This window comes from Ambystoma mexicanum, chromosome 2q (genome assembly GCF_040938575.1).
Source record: "Ambystoma mexicanum isolate Mex_15411 chromosome 2q, UKY_AmexF1_1, whole genome shotgun sequence".
NCBI classification, from domain to species: domain Eukaryota; kingdom Metazoa; phylum Chordata; class Amphibia; order Caudata; family Ambystomatidae; genus Ambystoma; species Ambystoma mexicanum.
Window position 1 is genome coordinate 53,406,412 of NC_090924.1, and position 20,190 is coordinate 53,426,601.

At 49.2% G+C, this 20,190-nt stretch overlaps 1 protein-coding gene across 2 annotated transcripts in view; it reads left to right on the plus strand.

Annotated features, from left to right (window-relative positions):
- Positions 1-20,190, plus strand: part of MGRN1 (mahogunin ring finger 1) — a 1,054,550-nt gene that overhangs the window by 867,420 nt on the left and 166,940 nt on the right. The window lies entirely within an intron of this gene.

Below are 20,190 nucleotides of genomic sequence, written 5' to 3' on the forward strand. Positions count from 1 at the left end.
CCATTGTCTACCACAGCGGAGAAACCCTGCTAGGGTGGACAATACCCCAGGCATGTTTCAACCTTCCCCCTGGTTAACAAACCTTACCTAGGGCGTTTAATTTTGCAAAGTCAACTCTCAACCAATATCAGGATTATTTTGAATCGGGGTATGACTCGCCTGATAAATCAATTTGTCCTCCAGGACACAATTCGTCTGTATACTGACGCAACCAATTACGTTGTGCCTGCGTTTCTTGGCTCTCGCCTTGTTTCGGGACCCTAGCCTCCTTGTTCTCTAGCCAGATACGTCAATCAGGGATCAGATGTGTGCAGCTCTGCAAAGGAATCTCTCATCACTTCTACAGGGTGCCCCGAACACCTCTTGATCACGGCTCGATCGTCCGGTCCTCGTCGTTCTCCGCCTTTACTCAATTACAACGTACACGATGGAACAAGTGGGGGAGGGTCCCTATTCGGGCGCCATCTTGAAAGGGGCCCCTAGGGGTCCCTCGCGTTATGGAAACAAGGCAAGTCACCACACACACGATAGATACGCCAGACACGAGGTTGTATTCCCAAAGCTAGGGTTTATTGCAAAGCAAATCGTCTCAGTTGGCCAACTCGGTCTCACGCTCCGCGACGTGTATCTCTAGACCTCGAGGGACGCAAGAGAGCGAATTACGTACATCAGTTACATATATACAAAATGCATATCATACAATCAGCTGTGACATGTTTAAAACCCCCCTTTATTGGGTTTCTTTGAACTCGGTTTGATGATGACACTTCCGACGAATATGACACCTTCAAATATCTATTCTAGTAACAATATGCAACCTTGCAAGTGCAGAGACATCTTTTCTTTGTTGAACAGAACACAGTGCTTTTGTTCTTTTAAACGAGCTACATACGGGGGAAGAGTCACATTCCAGACCTTGCTATCTATGAGGTGCTATTCGTGTCCTGGGAGCCGACACGCTCTACAGGGCTCGGAAAAGGGGGGGCCGTAAGAAGAGCATAATTCAAGCCTTTAGCTGCTTTATTCTAACATATTCTACCATATAACGAGACTGGCTGGCAGCTGTGAAATGATTAAATGCCCTGCGGCTCTGCTTCAAGGCTACATTCGGGAGGGAGCCGGGCATTCCTCTCCGGAGCTGCCTACGTTGTGTTTCAACAGACTCTTATTAGCCTCGCGGCCTTGTCCTTTCACGTTCAGACAACAATGTTAACAGTCGAGCAGTGTAAGCAGAAATGTGCTGAGAAGCAATTTGAACAGAAAGCAGTGAGCAATCGTTAGAAAACAAAATGGCGATCCTTGTTACATCAAAATGGCCGTTCATTGGTCAAACTCGGAAACCTGTATTTCTATCGTTACGTACATGAGACGGTTGGCGTTCGGACACCAAAATGCGTTTGCCGTCCATCGTGAGAGGTGTCCATTTTTCTAGACCAACATTGGCTCCCTGAGGAATAACGGATGGCCCACGACCCGCAGCCCCCCTGCACAGGCCCGGCATACGTCGGGACCACCCGCCATTGGACTAATACCACATCCTGTGACCGGCAACGGGCCTGTGGGTCTTGCAGCAGCTTGGGGGAGGCCTGGGCGGCCCCTACCAGCATACCTTCTACCCCACGTACACCTAGCGAACTACACTGGGGGTGCCCCCTCCCCTCAACATACCACCCGAGGACCTCGGTGGCACGGCACCAGTCCCCCCTCATCGTGCCGGCGGCCTGATGGAAAGACTCAGTCCACAGAGCTGAAGCCCACGGAGCTACGCCACCGCACGCATCACTGGAGGGTCTGCTGACATGGTCCCTCCACATTAAAGGCAGAGAACAGTGGGTAACCAACAGGCCAATCGAAGTCGGCGAGGCAGCGGAGTCCATCTCACTCACTGGAGTCCATCTCAATCACTGCAGCAAACTTCAACAAACACCATTTTATAAGGGCCCGGAGAGGAGAACGCGCGCCCGGGCAAACGGCGACCCAGTCGCCAAGATGTCCAGGCAGAAGGGGCCGAAGTCAGCAGATATAGCCAACTTACTCCACCTGAGGGAGAAATCCAAGCAGCCGGACCAGCCCCCGACCGAGCCCTCCTCACCCCCAAGGCCCCAAGGACAATGGGCAACAAAAGACGACATCCAAGGCCTCCTAGCTGACATCAAAATGGAATTCCGCAACTGCATGGCAGAGGTTTCGTCCAAAATAGATGTCCTTGACACCCGCATTGAGGAGGTGGAACATAGGGTCGGGGACACAGAAGATCAAGTCCTGGAACACTCAGCGCAGTTTGCGGAGATGCGTCAGAAAATCCAGACTCTGGAGGACAACGCGGAAACTATGCTTCGCAAACAGGAGGACCTGGAAAACAAGTCCCACAGATACAACATCCGTATTAAAGGGGTTCCCGCCTCAATCCCGGACCAGGCCCTCCCGACCTACATCGGAGATCTCTGCCAGGCCCTCCTCCCAGACTGCGATAAGTCATTACTCCTATTCGACAGTACTCGCAGACTGCGTGGCTGCAGAAATACCCAAGTGGCGACAAGCCCCGAAGTAATCACCAGAGTACATTTCTTCTCTACAAAGCAGGAGATCATGACAGTGAGCCGCTCACAAGACGACCTGACATACCAGAGGGTTGCCATACAGCTCTTCCAGGACCTGGCTGCTCCCACAGTCCAACGACGGCGAGCCCTCTGGCCCCTAACAACCTTTCGGTAGGAGCGGAAAATTACATACCGCTGGCTCTACCCAGCCTTGCTTCAGTTCACATTTGAGGGCCAAACGAGGGTCATCCATGCCCTGGAGGAGGCGGGCGGCATCATGGGATGTGAGCCTTCAACACCCGAGGAAGATGCATCTACCTCCCAAACGGATAAACCATGCAGCTCGACACCGAAGCCCCAGCATAGCCACTGGAGGAAAGTTCCAAAAGGAGGGACAACTCCCGCTGCACACGATTAGTAGCCGACCTCAGCACCTCATGCCGGGCGTCTGGGCGTCCCACGCAATGCCCCAGCCGAGTGGATGGACAGTCACTCCGGCCCGAGGCCCGTTTGGGCCAGACTGGTTATTCTATGTTCCTTTCTTTTTCTTAGTTGGGCTGGGACCTTCCCCAGCCCCCTTGGTTCTTGGGCCCGGTTGGCCCTGAGTTGGACAAAGTTAAAATCTGGTTGCAGCTGAGCCACGACTACACCGGTCCCCCGGCGGACCTCCCTGAGCACAGAACTATCCCCCGCCCATCACCCATCTGAATCCTAATGACACCCCGCTAGTCGCCCCTCTGGCGCACACCAAATTCTGCTACATCTCATTGAACGTTTGGGGCTTGAACTCTCCTGCAAAACGCAAGTCCATCCTCCGTCGCCTGCAGGACCTTCAGGCCACAGTGGGGTTCCTCCAGGAGACCCATCTGTTAGCAGAGATCTTCACCAGACTGCGATGCTGAGCATACCCCACACAATACCTGGCCTCGGGCCCCACCAAGAAAGAGGGCACAGCGATTCTGTTAGCGAAAGGCACCCCCTTTAAAGAGAAGAAGAACCTGCGCAGCCCAGATGGCAGATTCATAGCGGTTAAAGGGGACCTCTACGGGCAGCTTCATACGCTAATCGCGATCTATGCTCCAAATGATGGCCAGGCGGCCTCCTACACCAACCTGGAATCCACTCTACTCCCCTTCCTTGAGGGACAGGTGGTCCTGGGCGGGGACTTCAATGGGGTACCCAACCCCATGGACAGTTCGGGCCCCCCTTCCACTAGGGACTTCAAGCTGGCTTAGGCCTCTGGCACTTGTTCAGGACACTAAACGTGGTGGACACCTGGAGGGTCCTTCACCCGGACACCGTGGAATGCTCTTTCTTCTCCCACATCCACCACACCTCGTCCCGAATTGACCTCATCCTTGCCAGCCCACAGCTCCTGCAGTTCACAGACGAGGTGGAGATCATCACAAGGGTACTGTCGGATCACGCCCCAATTCTCCTCACTGCAAGGGTCTTTCACCCGGATCCCCCAGAACAGCGTAGATGGTCGCTATACGAACCAATGATACACGACATGGCAGTGCATGATGCCATAGCCAAAGCGATCAGCAATTACATTAAGGTACTTAACCCCTCCGACCTACAGCAACAAGATGGGAAGCCATGAAGGCCGTAATCAGAGGGCAACTGATCGCCCAGGCAGCAGCATATACGAGGAGGCGGACCACCACCAGAAACCGACTGGAGAAGGACACTATGGAGGCAGATATGGCCCTAAAGAAGAAGTGGACACCCAAAGCGGCCAAGATGGTCAGACTAGCTCGCACGAAGCTGGAAGCCCACTACGCCGAGCCCAGACCTTGCTCCGCACCAAACAGAGCTATTACGCAAATGGCAATAAGGCTAATAAATACCTGGTGAACAAATTAGCCAAAACCTGCCGACGGAACCACGTTACCGTGCTGAGAGACTCGAAGGGTAGAACCCTGTACGGTGAAGGGGCAAAACTGGAGGTGGCGGTGGCCCATCTATCTGACACCCTGACGCAGTCCCCCGCCCGCAGGCCCTCCAGGAACAATATATAGCAGACGCCCAGCTCCCACACATATCAGAAGCAAACTGAACTGCCTTGGAAGCCCCAATTACAACCGAAGAGGTGGAAGAAGTACTCAAAAATCTGAAACCCATGGCCCAGGCCCAGATGGCTTTCCACCAAAATTCTACAAACTCTTTCGCCCCATGCTGCTACACCCAATAACAGAACTATTCAACTCCTCCCGGGACTCAGGCACAATCACGCCCTCTATGCAAGAGTCTACCACAATTCTGCTATTGTACCTGGCAAGAGTGCTCTTCGTATAGGCCGATATCTCTGCTCAATGTGGACGCCAATTCATACTCAACGGTACTGGCGAACAGGTTGGCGCAAACCCTCCCAACCATCATAGACCAGGACCAGGCAGGGTTTATCAGAGGGAGAAGCACCATGGACAACATCCGCCGAGCGCTTAACCTCATCGAAGTAGCGTCCCAGGAACACCGGGGCCTGGCGGTCTTGACCATGGAGCGTTTGACAGGGTTGACTGGAACTTCATGCGCCTCACCATGGAAGCATTCCAGTTCGGCCCGATATTCCAGAAAATGGTGCTAGCAAATTATAAAGCCCCGAAAACATCACTCTGCCTGAACCAGAAGACCTCACAACCGATCTGGCTTTCGTGCGGGACGAGACAGGTCTGCCCGCTCTCTCCGCTGATCTTTGCCCTGGTCATGGAACCATTCGCAGAAAGAACACGAGCTAACGAGAACATCACTGGGCTAGAAGTAAACGGCGAACAATTTAAGATCTCCCTGTACACCGACGACGTGATGATCTCCATCACTGACTGCCAATCCTCTCTACCCGCGGCCCTAACTGAGCTGGAGACGTTTGAGAAAGTGGCTGGTTTCCAGGTGAACTACTCCAAATCAGAGGCACTGAGCATCAATCTGGGTGTCCCTCTTATGACCCATCTCCAGACACTCTGCCCGCTAGCATGGAGCTCTTCCTCAAAGGCCTACCTGGGAATACGCCTTACGGCAGATCCGAAACAGCTCTATGCCGCCAACTTCCCCCCGCTCCTCAAGGAATTGGAGGAGCACCTCCAACGATGGAACAACCAAGAAATCTCTCTGCTGGGACGAGTCAAAGCATGCAAAATGAACCTCCTTCCGAGACTGCTATACCTGTGCTCCACCCTCCCAGTCCCCCCCCCAAAGCAGGCCTTGGAACAACTACAGAGGAAGCTAGCAAAATTCGTGTGGAGGGGACGCAGAACTAGGATACCGATGAGGGTCATGACTGGGGCCGCAAAATGGGGCGGCTTCGGGCTCCCCAACCTGATGAACTACTTCCTGGCAGCCCAACTACTGAGCGCCGCGGCATGGGCAAATCCGGAGGCCCTCCCAAAATGGTCCCGCATGGGTCCGACGGAGGAGGAAGGTGCCCAAAGACCCGAGCCCGCTCTCTCCGGTTATCGGGAACCCCGACTTCAGGCCAGGAATGGAGGCAGCCTGCTTCAGCCGATGGTCCTCAGGAGGCCTCTGAACCCTCTCCCAATTATACAAGACCAGTACCCTGCTCAGTTTTGAAGAATGTAAAGCCTGTTTTCAGCTGACAGAAAGAGAGAGGTTCACATACGCCCATCTCCGCCACTGGATCTCGCAACCCGCGGTCCGTCGGGGGGCTTCCCGGGACCTCCACCCTCTGGAACAGGTGACGGGGCAAGGCTCTGGCCGGGGTCAGATCACCAAACTGTACCGCCTCCTCCAGGAGGACATGCTACAAGTCAGATCACAGTACATGTCTGGATGGGAGACGGACCAGGGACACCCCATAGAGGACCAGACATGGGTGGAGATATGGTCCAAGATCAACTCGACGTCCAGAAGCGTCACAAACAAGGAATGCACCCTGAAGCTCATTCACCGCTGGTACTACTCCCCAGTTTGCCTACATCATTGCAACACGGACATTGACCCAAGCTGCTGGAGACGCTGCAGCGAGCGAGGATCCTTTTTCCACATGTGGTGGGGATGCCCGACAGTGCAAACCTTCTGGAAGGAGGTCCTGCAGATCGCGGAGGACATCACCCAACGCAAATTGCCGCTGGACCCAGAGGTGATCCTTCTCGGGGTGGCAGACCGGGACTCCTATCCCTGAGCGGGCCGATCCGCCAAGCTGCTCACACACCTACTGCTAGCGGCTAAGATTACAGTGGCTCGGAGGTGGAAAGCTCAGGAGGGTCCTCTTCTGGCCCTCTGGTGGATAAAAGTCTGGGAGATCCTGGTGGCAGAGAAGGTTACAGCGGCAAAGGAGGGGTTTCTCCACCGCTTCACCAACTGCTGGGCCCCAGTGTTGGACTACCATTCCCGATTCCCGGCATTAACATTTCAATCCTGCCTGGTATCGAACTTTCTGGGCCCCCAAAGCCCGGACGGGTCTCCATCCCATCAGAGCACCACAGACTAAACAGGGGGCAGAGGGGTTTCTCAGGGAGGGGGTAAAGGACAATCTGCACGCACATTAAATATAAAGGGAATCAAAATCTCATGTAATGCTTAGATAATGCTGTAACCGAAATAAATAAAGTTGTTAAAGCATTTTTTTTAAAAACTAGCTAGATAGTAATGTGATTTTCTTAAGGTGCATGAGTCGCATCTTTTTTATAGTCACTCTGGTTAAGAATAACTATGTTGCCGCTTTGTCAGCCTCTTTGATGATTATGACTGATCCTGAATAAGATTAGTGAGTGCTTTCCTGTCCTGCTGAGAAAGATTGTCTGTCATCCTATCTGACTATTTGTCTGAGTACCTATCCATGAGTTGGTGAGATCTGCTAAGGTATCTTTATGAAAAGTCTCTATCACCCCTTCCAAAGTTGTCACCGGGATGAATTTGGATGTAATACTCAATTTTGAATCTGCATTATTATCCGATTCAATTTCAAAATCTTACCTAATTTGAATACCAGAAACAACTGTCTTCATTAAGAGAAAGAAGTAGTCTAGTATCGTCGATATCTTTCATAGTGAATGTGCTTGCTGTGACTCTGATGCTCTTGTAATCTGTTCTTTCTTGATTTCTATTGTGAAAATGTTTTTTCAATTTGAGTTTTCTTGTGAATTTGAAAAGATCAGTCTGTCTGTATGAAATCTATAGGGTTGGTAGGTGCAAATTACACACCTTTGCTAAGAACTTGTACCGCAAAATTATTCAAAGCCCTGTCTGAGAGATTAGTCCTTAAGCTCTCTGGGATCGGCTCTCCCGAATTGGATTTAAGTTTCTGTTTTTCGATCTTGCTCTTGGCCCTCTTGTGCCGTGGCCTAATCCTGTGTCTCTCCATTCCCTCGCCTCCTCCTGTGCATCCTCTGAATCTGACCTCTTATATTGAGTATTTTGCACTATAGGGTCTGCAAACCTCACATCTCTGATATTGCTGCGTTTGTGGGCCCGTTTGTATCGTGAGATGTGGTCTAAAGAAGTTCATTTTTTATGTTTGGTAACCTGTGCCTTGGAATCCTCACTATTTGCTGTGCCCAGTCTCACTATCTGAATCTGTGCTAGCGGGAGAAGAAACGAGTGAGCTAACTTGCAAAGGGGAAGCACCACTGTTCTCATCATATTTAGGTAGAAATACATATACTCAGTCCAATCGATAGTTCCTCTCATCCTGGAAGAATTTGCGAGTTTTTCACATGTTGACATCATCCTGATGTTTGAGAATTGCATTTAGAGTTCTGTAGTTCTTCTCTTTGATCGCTTATGGGGCTGCATTTGTGTTATTTCTTGTTTCAATTTGGCAATGAATATTTCAGTATGTTTGTGTTCCCTGTCAGCTTGCTCAATTAGCAGTTGAATCATGTTTCTGGAACTGATTTTAAGATTCTCTTCCAATTTGACCGCAAAACCATCATCTTCTAAATTGGGAAATTTGGCATAATGCCAAAGTCCCTTTGGTATTTTATTGTGCTTGAGATATTAACTCATCTTACCACGCCCCCAGTATTTCTTTCTTTATTTTACGGACAATCTGTCCAACCTAATAAACGTATGCCTCAGTTTCTCTTGGTAGTTGGATGGTAGTTAGATGGTCTAAATGCATGTGTGGTGCTACCTCTAGTGGCAAGTCAAGCTTTGTCCCTATAATCTCTGTCCCAATAATTTATTTTTATATAAGTGAAAATGTGTGGGTTTGTGGCTTGGCAAACCGTTGTTTCTCATACAATTCCACACTGTTTCGCCAATCTGCACCAAATTCTGCATAGTTACTTGTTGGGACTATCCAGACATTACTGGCTACATAACATTTGGACACCCCACCCCTTTCCCCAGATTTCAGCACAAGTCAAAATGTTGTGAGTTTGTGGCTTGGCGAAGCGTTGTGCCTTATACAATTCCACAATGCCTTTCACCAATCTGCACCAAACTTTGCATAGTTGCCTGTTTGGATCCTCTGGACATTACTGGCTACATCAGATATGGACAACCCACCCCTTTCCCCAGATCTCAGCACCTTCACAAATGAGACGGTTGCCTGAAATTGGTGAAACATCAATGTGGTCATAGAAGGATCGGTTCTCAAACCTAGAAGGCACTGTTTCTGTGACATTTGCACCGCAACAAACTGCACCACACCAGGGTGAGGCAATACGTGGGGAGAGCGCACATTAGGTCCCAGTACGAAGTAGTACACCAACTCTCGATTCCCCGCAATGTCTGCTCCGGGGTATGTCAGACAGCCACACACGCCCATTATCAGTGCAGTTTACTTCAGAGTGCGAAGCACATCAAGCAGTAAGCGAATTGGAACAGCGACCTACAGGATCATTGATTTTCAACAATTGATGAGGGTGTGGTCTTGTCTGTCCACAGAACTCATTCAGAGAACGGGTACTTTTTGCTAGTCATTCATCATTCTTAAAAAATAATCAATAGAGATAGTGGCTGTAGCCAACTGTCTGAATGTGAAAAAATGTCAACTGGTTGTCAGTACATACAGGCCTACGTCTCTAAAGAAATGGATGAGCAGAAGTGAGAGCTGCTTTTCTAGAGAATTGGCCAAAACCAAAAGTATAAACAATTCCTAAATTCATACGTCTCCCTAGTTAAAGCGCTACTAAAAAAAATAAGTAGAAAACATTGCTCGTAAATTCAAATTTAGGCAATTATATTGTCATCATAGATTTCAAATGATCTCAACAAGAAGATTAAAGTGGGTTAGTAAAGGGTGACTTTTCTTTACAAAATGTGTGCCAACTGTATGGCCATCAGTTAAGCATTCCGGGATTTCTCAAGGCAAATTAAAATAGATGTTTGCTGTCAATAACAAATGCGGCAGCAGACTATGAGGCAAAATGAAGGAAAAGATCCAACAATATCATCTGTATCTGTATTGGGCATGTTGAGCCAAATTCAACAAAAGATACCGAAGAAAAGAAACATTGGTGAAAAAATATAAAAATAATTGATTAATCACACGTTTTAGTTACAAAAACGTCAACACGTGTTAGCAAAAATGACTAGCAAAAAGTATATATAATGCAATCTGTATATGGAGTTACCCTTCTAATGTTGATTCATTATTCATTTAAGTGTGAAGAAAAAAGTGAATGAATTAAAGACACGTTTCAGTTGCATGATGGGGACCATAGAGCCAGCTACTAACCCCAAGAAGTGGTTAGGTCTTAACCCTGTAAGGTCACATTGCCAAAACCCAACTAGGCACTTCACCAAAGAGAAGTTTAAGTTGATCATGTCTGGTCAGATTACAGTCCATTTTACGTCAGGGGGACTGGATCTGTATGGTAGATCTGAATGGCGCACACTTTCATTTTTGTATTTTTGCCGAGAACTGCCATTTGTCTCTTTTTTTTAGTTGGCAAGCACCACACCAATACAATGTGCTCCCATTGTTTTGAGGGCACGTATGTTCACATAGATGATGTCTGCAGTCGCTGGCCATCTTTGCCTTTGAGGAGTCCATGTGCCTTCCAGCTAGACAATTGGTTGGGCAGTGCCCAGTCCTTTCAGGAGACCAGGGCATTGTTACAACTTCTCAGTGAGTCCCAGGAAGTCTTCATTTACAGCCTATTAGGACCAGACACCAATAGGTTTCCAGAGGCTTCCATGTGCATGGATTATCCCTACAGCAAACAGGATTACGCAGGTGGGCCACACTCAGACTCTTTTTCTGACCAGACCTCAAAATGCATGGTGGTTCCAAACAATCTTCATCCTCCTGGCGTCCTGCCTCTTGGTGGTTTCTCTAGCCCACCACAGGATGCGCAGAACTCAGCTCTTTCTGGGAGCTTTTTGTTGCAGGCTTCACATCCTCAGAGTAAAATCTGCTGTAATTGCTGTGGTTTTACCATAGGGAGAATACGACTGCTGAGGTTCCTCTTTGCAGATGCCCTTTCATCAGTGAGGATTTCGATGGTGGGGTGAGACTCTGGGGCACCTTCCGGTTTAAGATAATTTGTACTCCCTAAGTTCGCAAAGACCACATAAATGTTTTCAAATTGCATGCAGTTTTCTTAGCATTCAAAGCCCGCTCTCCCCAATATTAGGAACAAAGTAGTTTGAATCTTAACAGACAATACCATTTGCCACGTTGATGTTTTACAAACGCATACGCTGGGGCAAGTCTCCCTTTGTGGTGTTCGCTGTGGGGATGGGCAATGGCTTAGGGCATCTCATTGAAGAACCTTCCTTTCCAGTTGTATCAAAACAAAGTGGAGAACTCTCTACTTTCATCTGCAAACCACAAATGTCCGCTCTTTGCGTAGGTGGTGGCAGTATTATTTGACTCCCCCTGGTGGACTTGTTTGCATCACATTTAAATAATCAATAGCCCCTGTTTGCATCTTACCACAGGCTAGAAACTCTGGCAGATACCTTAGTAATTTCGTGGGAAGCGATGTCGGCCTATGCATTTCCGCCTCATCCTCCGGATAGTTCAGGAATTTCAATAGACACTGTTTTGCTCCCTCATTCTGATAGCCCTCTGTTGGTCGGCCGGGTTTTGTTTTTCAAACCTAATGACTTTAACACTTCGTAAACCAGTCTGGCTTCCTCACATGTGGGACGATCACTCCCTGATTTGCAGGCAGCTTTCGTCATGCCTCGCTATGGGCCATGTCCATGAGCTGAAGATTTTAGGACACCTGGGGCAGTCATTGGGCAACATGAAAGTCCTGAAGGTGGTGATAAAAACCTCCATAGCTTGCAGTATAACAGCAAATATCAATTTATTTGACTTAGTTTGGTTGTTGTATTCTGCTAATTTTTCTCCACTTTCGTATGTTATGTCTTAGTTTAAACAATCAAAATCGTAATACATATAAATGAAAAGTTTGTAACAAAATTCCTGAGGCTTGTGGAATGTGCTTAGATCACATGCTGTGCATAAGCCGACATCTAGTGGAAGCTGCGGAGTATTAGTTTGTTTTTCGAAACTTGAAAATGGGCGTCGACACAGGACGTGCCAGTAATACTATCCCTAGTGTGACGTCCACTGTACCCATGATCCCTCACGCGTGTAGGACCCTCAGATTGTTTTTTTCCACCATACTTGACGGAAGCATTCCGCGGAGTTCTCTGGCTTCTTATCATAATTTTGCTAATATTATAATATTTCCCTGTTTCTTCCATTCCCACGTCGAGTCATCGAATTTCGAAGCTTGACGCCGGCCCGGAGAAGAAAACAACCGTCGAGAGCTGCACGACAGACTTTGAGCCTCGGAAGGCCTCTGGCCTCGGCCCTACAAGTAGGGAGAGTGGGGGGTGGTACATACTCTACACTCATATATATATATATATTATATATTATATTCCTACACACACTAGCCCGCTGTCACAGGGTGCGTATGGAGGGTACCCCTTTCCAATTTTGCCCCAAGTGCAACCGCAAGTACCTTGGGTTGACAGACACGCCATCTGTAACCTCTGCTTGCCGAGGGACCGCCCGAGGCGAACTGCAGAGCGTGTAGCCGGTTCAAGACTAAGACTCTAAAGGACCGTTCAACCAAACGTTGGGCCCACTACGCCAGGCAACTCGAGGCAATAGAAGCGGAGGGCACCTTCAGTGATGGCAGCGACGCCGTACTTTCGGACGGCGAGGGCAATGTGGCGTCATAAGACAGCCAAGCGCAAGTCCCCGACCTCGAAAGGTTGTCCGGCAGGGCAGCTATGGGAAACACACCCGGTGACGCGAGCGCTACCCACACCACTTCCACTAAACGCTCGAAGTCCAACCGAGACTCGACGCGCGTGTTGAGTTCTCGGAAAGAGGCACACAAAGAACGGTCCACCGAATGGATGTCCTCTGGGCGTTCTCGGTCAAGATTGCCGCATGACACCAGGCAACCATCCACTGTTGCCAAGAGTGCCTCACTAACCAAAGTCATGGAGGTACGATTGTCGGAAGACGAAGCCGACCTCCATCCCCAGGCCGCACTCCAGGAGTCGGCGTCAGCAGCCCGCTCGATGGCTGCTCCCGTTTCCCGATGTCCTCACTCTAAGGAAAGGGACACTACCCCCGAATCTCGACACCAGACGTCAAAAAGCTCTGAGAAGGTGAAAACACCAGGGAAGCACTCTTCCACTCATGGGGAGGGGGGAAAACAGCAGAAGAAACCATCTCAGCCTTCTTCTGCACCACAGGTACATAAAGACAGTTCTACGTCTTCTGATAAACAGGCCAGGACCCCTGCACAAGCCCATAGGTCCAGTCTAGTCATAGAGGGGGAACCCTCAAGTGAAGGTAATTCCCAGCTCCAAGGAATTTACCAGTGAAGACATAGACATGATTATGTCTAGAATGTCCTCCCTAGCAGACTTCTACTTCAAGAACCCAGAACACTTCCTCACCTATAACCCTGACGGCGCTACTCCCTCAGGCTCTAGGGACCCGCAGCCCCCTAGTAAGAAACCTCGGTTTGAGACCCCAACGCAAGTTCGGTCTTCAGACCCTTTTTACATCCAGCCTTACACCCAGTATCATGAGGACCATGCTCAAGATGAGGATCCAGACTTGGGCACTTTGGATGACCAAACTGGGGTGGACTACTATGGGGATGACGAAGACCAAGAGGAGGAGGGAGATGACCCAGAAGTCTAAAGAATAGACTCCCCGGTAGGCAATGAACCTCAGGTTACTGACTCTCCAGTCGACAACCAACCTCTCCTAAATGAGGTTTTGTCTAGAGCGGCAGAACACTTCCGCATAGACACTCAGGGAGCACAGGAGGAGAGGGACTTTGCTGAGGAAACTAGTAGGAGAAAAGAAACCCATTGCCCAGACCATCCCAATTCTCAAGTCTATACAAAGGAGAATTGATCCTTTCCTTCTCAATCCTAACCTCACCAGGGCAGTAAACCCCAGAATCGAAAAATTGTTCAGGCCAGCCTAGTCAGACCCGCTTTACATAAGGGGGCAACTGAAACCTGAATCCCTAGTAGTGACTAATACCCGGAAGAGAGCGGGAATGCCCCTATCATCGTCTGAGGCTCCCCCCGATAAGGAGAGCAAGAAGATCTACAGGTTGGGAAGGAAGGTAGCCTCCACTTCGCCTACCAGGCAAGGATTGCCAACTCCACCACTCTGCTGGCCAGTTACAACTGCCACCAGTGGGAGCAAGTTGCTGCACTCATCGACTCTGCACCGGAACATTTAAAGAGCCAGTTGGCACAGGTTGCGTTGGAGGGGAGAGCCATGTCTGGTTCAGCCATGTCTGAAGGCAACCTTTGATGCCGCGGATAACGCTGGCAGGCTTACAGCAGAGAGCACTGTCATTAAGAGGCATGATTGGTTAAGACAGTCAGGGTTTAAACCCGAGACACAAGCATCCTTAATCGACATGCCAGTGGTCCCTAATCTACTGTTTGGCAAGGCCGTAGAGGACGCATTAAAAAATGCCAAGGAGAAGTATGAGACTCTGAAATCCCTGGGACAGTTGAACAACAAGCCCCCTAATCAAAGAGGGAATGGTAATTTTCATCGCCCACACGGCCAAAATTCACAAAGAGGCTCCAACTATTCGCAGGGGCAGGGTACATCATGGGGTAACAACCAGCAGTCTACCCAAAGTTACAACAGGGGTAACAAGAGGGGCCATGGTAAGGGCAGAGGCAGCCCCAGCAGAGGCGGCACGCCTCCCGCAAAACAGTGACGTTGCGATCAGGGTCCCTTCCCACGCATCTCCAGTAGGGGGACACATTACCAACTTCACCCAAGCTTGGGAAGGGATCACATCAGACAGATGGGTGCTGTCCACGGTGTCCGCAGGATACTGCATAGAACTGCTCGAGCGTCCCTGAAACCACCCGCCACGACAAAAAGTACATTCCTTGGACTACGAAAAGATCCTCCTCGAGGAGATCGTCAATCTTCTAGAAAAGGATGCCATCGAACTCGTCCCGGAAAAACAGGTAAACGAGGGTATTTATTCAACTTACTTGCTTGTGCCAAAAAAAGATTTGACAATGCTCCCAGTTTTGGACTTACGCCCTGCAAACAAGTATGTCAAGCCCCAAAAATTTTGCATGACTACTCTCCAAGAGATAATCCCCCTCCTAAAAAAGGGGGATTACATGGCAACATTGGACATGAAAGATGCCTATTTTCATATTTCCATGTTCCCAGCGCACAGTAGATTCTTGCGCTTCAAGGTGGACAGTTAGCACTACCAGTTCAAGGTGCTGCCCTTCGGTATAGCCTTGGCTCCAAGGGTATTCACCAAGGTTCTGGCGGTGGCGGTGACACACCTATGCAGGGAGGCAATCCCAGTGTACCCTTACCCGGACGACTGGCTCATCACGGGGGAAACCCCAGTAATTTGCAGTTCAAACATTCAAAGAATGATCGACCTCCTCTTCGAATTGGGTTTCTCCGTAAACGAGAAAAAATCAAGCCTGGTGCCAAGCACCTCCAAACAGTTCCTAGGAGCTGTCCTAGACGCTTAATAGGGGTTGGCCTTTCCATCGGAGGAAAGAATTCGGAATCTACTACTGCAAATTCCTCTATATCAGCCCGGTCGCCAGATAACGGTGCGCAAAGCGATGCGTTTGCTGGGCATGATGGCATCATGTATTTACCTGGTCCCCACGCGCGCTTGCGCGTCGCATGCAAGAATGGTTGGCAAAACAGTGGTCTCAGGCAAGTGGTCAGTGGGACGATCTAGTGGCCATTTCGCCAACACTGGTACAAAGTCTTCACTGGTGGACAAGAGAGAACCTGTCAAAGGGGAAACCCTTTTACAATCCAGAAGTACAGGCTGTAGTCACTACAGATGCATCCCTGTCAGGGTGGGGAGCACACCTCCTTCACCACACAGCTCAGGGTCTCTGGTCTCACACAGTGGCCAATAATCATATCAACCTGCTAGAGCTTCTGGCAGTATTCGGAGCGCTTCGAACGTTCGAGCCCCACCTGTTAAACCTATCAGTGCAGATCCTAACAGACAGCACAACAGCAATGTTTTACCTAAACAAACAGGGAGGGACTCGTTCGCCAAATCTGTCCAAGCTTGCCCAGAAAATTTGGATATCGGCACTCAGATGGAACATTTACCTGTCATTGCAACATGTTCCAGGGAATCTCAATTCACTAGCGGACTATTTGAGCAGAGATCTCCTACCAGTAGAACACGAATGGGGTCTACACAGAGAAGTCGTAGAAGACATCTTCTCAAAGTGGGGTTTCCCCACTACAGACCTATTCGCCACAAGCGAAAACAATGTCCAGGATTCGCATCCAGGTTCCCACAGCCAGACTCCAAGGGGAACGCCTTGCGGATGGACTGGTCAGGGATGTTTGCCTACGCTTTTCCACCAACCCCTCTCATGAGGAAGGTGGTCAACAAGATGCACAGGGAATCGATGACGCTCATCCTAGTTGCTCCCATGTGGGCGAGGCAACCGTGGTTCCCGCACCTATGCAGACTAGCCGTGTGCGAACCCATCAGACGCCCGTGCTGCCACAACCTACTGTCCCAGCACCAAGGACAAACAGTGCACCCTCAACCCAACTGAATGAACCTGGCAGCATGGCTCCTGAAGTCATAGAGTTTGGACATCTCAACTTACCACAGAGATGTATGGACATCCTAAAGGAATCTAGGAAACCGAACACGAGGCACTGTTACTTTGATAAATGGAAAAGATTTGTTGTTCGGTGCCAGAATAAGCAAATCAACCCAGTTAATTGCACTTCTTCCAATATTGTCACCTACATGCTCCACCTGCTGGATGCAGGCCTGGTATTTAACTCACTGAAGGTACATCTAGCAGCGCTATCAGCCTACACCACTTCCCACAGCAAGATTTTGTGGTGGAAAGTACCAGTGGTTAAAGCCTTCATGGAAGGGGTAAAAAGACTCCACCCTCCAATTTCAAACCCACCACCTGATTGGGACCTTAATGTGGTGCTTGCTAAGCTCATGGGCCCACCATTTGAACCCATTCATAAAGCCAGTCTCAAACACCTGACCTATAAAACTGCCTACTTAATAGCCATTACATCCATAAGAAGCGTCAGTGAAATTCATGCTCTGTCAGTGCACGATCCTTTCTTTACTGTTCATGAGGATAAACTGGTTCTACGTACACACCCTAGGTTCTCACCTAAGTTTATTTCAAAATTCCACGTTAACCAGTCCATTGAGCTTCCAGCCTTCTTCCAAGAACCCAAGAGCTTTGCTGAGGTGAAACTACACACTCTAGATGTGCGAAGAGCGGTCCTCCATATGTAGACAAGACCAGGCCGTTAAGAAAAACAGACCAACTGTTTGTCTCTGTAGCTACAGGCAGAGAGGGAGATCGCGTCTCTAAAGGTGCCATCTCAAGTGGATTGTAAATTGTTGTCATGCCTGCGCCATGGGCGCATATATTGGCGATCATTATGGACCTTATTTCTCATTTTCGAGACTTTGGTACTTTTCTATTTCTTCCAACAAACTTCAATAACCACAATGCACTTGGCTATAACCATCTATTGCTGGCTATTCCTATTGGTCATCATCGGAACTACAATCCCCAGAAGCTCTAGGGATTTGCTCTGCTTCCACCAGCTCAGGAACAGAGAGGGAGGTGGCCGATTGTCTGCAGGTGTGCTTAGCCAGGTGCGACCAATTAGCCTGCCTCTGTGCTGGGCTGGGCAGTATAAAAGCTGCTGCCTGCAGGGGCTCAGTCTCTTGCATTAAGAGTCCTTCCAGCACCTTTTTGCTTCGTGCTACGTATCTTTGTATGCGGTTCCTCTGCATTGCAGCCGATCACGCTCCGTTGCTACCTTCCGTCTTTGCCTTCCAGGATCCAGCCTTGCAGCCCACCACGCTCCGCTGCTACCTTCCGTCCTTGCCTTCCAGGATCCAGTCAAGCAGCCGATCACGCTCCGCTACTACCTTCCGCCATTGCCTTCCAGGCTCCAGCCAAGCAGCCGATCACGCTCCGCTGCTACCTTCCGCCATTGCCTTCCAGGCTCCAGCCAAGCAGCCGATCACGCTCAGCTGCTACCTTCCGTCCTTGCCTTCCAGGCTCCAGCCAAGCAGCCGATCACGCTCCGCTGCTACCTTCCGCCATTGCCTTCCAGCTCCTGCCTTGCAGCCGATCACGCTCCGCTGCTACCTTCCGCCCTTGCCTTCCAGGCTCCTGCCTTACAGCAGATCACGCTCCACTGCCTTCAACCTACAGTCTTCGTCCGCTGGGCTTCCAGTCTAGCACCCTTTTACAGTACTCTTGCACCCTTCTACAGTCAGCGGCCCTACTCCTCTGGGCTCACTCCTTGCTGCCCGGCCCTTCTGGGCTCTTTGCCGTGCAGCTTGCTTCACTCCGCTGCCCTAAGCCCTATCCCTCGGGGCTTCCTTCCTTACAGCCCTGCTTCTTTTGGGCTTGCCCATTGCTTCCCTGCTTTTCTGAGCTTTCTACCTTGTACCCTACCTCTTCTGCTATCCACATCAGTTTACCTTCATTATTTACTTTCAGTTATTACAGTTCCTCTGTTTCCTGACTGCTGCTCCCTTCCTTGTTTTCAACCCTCAGTTCTTTCTCCCTATCCAATCCTGTTATACGGCTTTCCCTTCATTTCCTTCTGCTAGTTTGCTATTCAACTTCCTCTTCCCTGGATTTATCTGTGGTGTCTTCTCTTGTACTGTTTGTAAACCCCATGTACCGAGCTTGTCTGTTGGTTTCCGTCAGGCAACCTCTGCCCTTTCCCTTGTCTAGTTTCTACGTTACAGACACCCATAGCTGCTGTTCCAAGTCATGAGCAAAAAGTGTGGGCCTCTGTTATAGCAAACTGTGCAGAAGGTTCGAGTTTTCCTAAGGTTCGTGGAATATTCTTTTCCTATATCTGCATACACCCCAAGAGGGAATCTATTCTGTACCTTTTCCCTTACTACACTTGCCTACTTTCGCTCTCCTTTCTTTCAGCTGTGTGTGAACTATTCTGTCCACTTTACTTTGGCACAACCACCCAAATCCTTCCTGGGTGTCCTGTGCCAATCTTAATAGAGTGTCATCCTTGACAATTGTATCCAGCTTTGTTACTCCCTTTCTGAAAAAAAAACTGCCTTTCACGCCAAGAGCCCACTGTACAAGAGGCATTGGGGCCACTCTGGCTTTCTTTGCAAATGTACCCCTTGACACCATTTGCAAAGCAGCTACTTGGAGCTCTATTCACACTTTTACTCAGCACTACTGCATTGACATGCATTCCAAGACAGATACCCAAGTGGGACAAGCGGTTCTAAGACATCTGCTTGCTCAGGACCCTTCTCGCATCCCACCTCCTTCTTCTAATGCTGCTCGCTAATCTGTGCACAGCATGTGATCTAAGCAGATTCCACAAGCCTCAGAAGGGATACATTACTCACCGTAATCGTATTTCTGATGCTTGTATCTGCTTAGATTCACATTTGACCCATCCTTCCTCCCCTCTGAGAGAAGGCGCATGGATGTTTGTAGTCTTATCTTCCTTCTATCTGCTTGGATAATCTGTACTCATGCTACCTCATGTCAGAAAAAATACAATCTGAGGGTCCTACACGCGTGAGGGATCATGGGTAAAGTGGACGTCACACTAGGGATAGTATTACTGGCACGCCCTGTGTCGACGCCCATTTTTGAGTTTCGAAAAACAAACTGTAATATTCTGCAGCTTCCACTAGATGTCGGCCTATGCACAGCATGTGAATCTAAGCAGATACAAGTATCAGAAATAAGATTACGGTGAGTAATGTATCCCATACCATTCTAAATAAAAAATAAATAAATAAAATAACAGCAAATGGACCAGAATCTACTATGATGGCTTGAGAAAGGTAGAAATCCACTTCAGTGTTCCCTTGATGACTTCTTGTCTTTAGCTACTCGCTTTGCCTCCTATGGTCTCCTAAATGACTCCTGTTAAACGTACCTAGCATTCATAACGGCTTATCAGAGCATAGGCTTCCTTTTTATCACTTTGCAATGCAGTACCTGAGCAGCATTTTGACAGCCAGTGTGATCTTTCAGCCCACAAAACCTCAGGTCCCCCCAATGGGATTTTAATGTAGTTCCGACTGTCTGCGGCCATAAACCCTTCAATGTTGACGGTGGAATTTGATTTCGTATTACAGCAGATAGTGTTTCTAGAAGTTGTCAGTTTTGCTAGCCTAGTATTAAAGCTCTCTGCTTT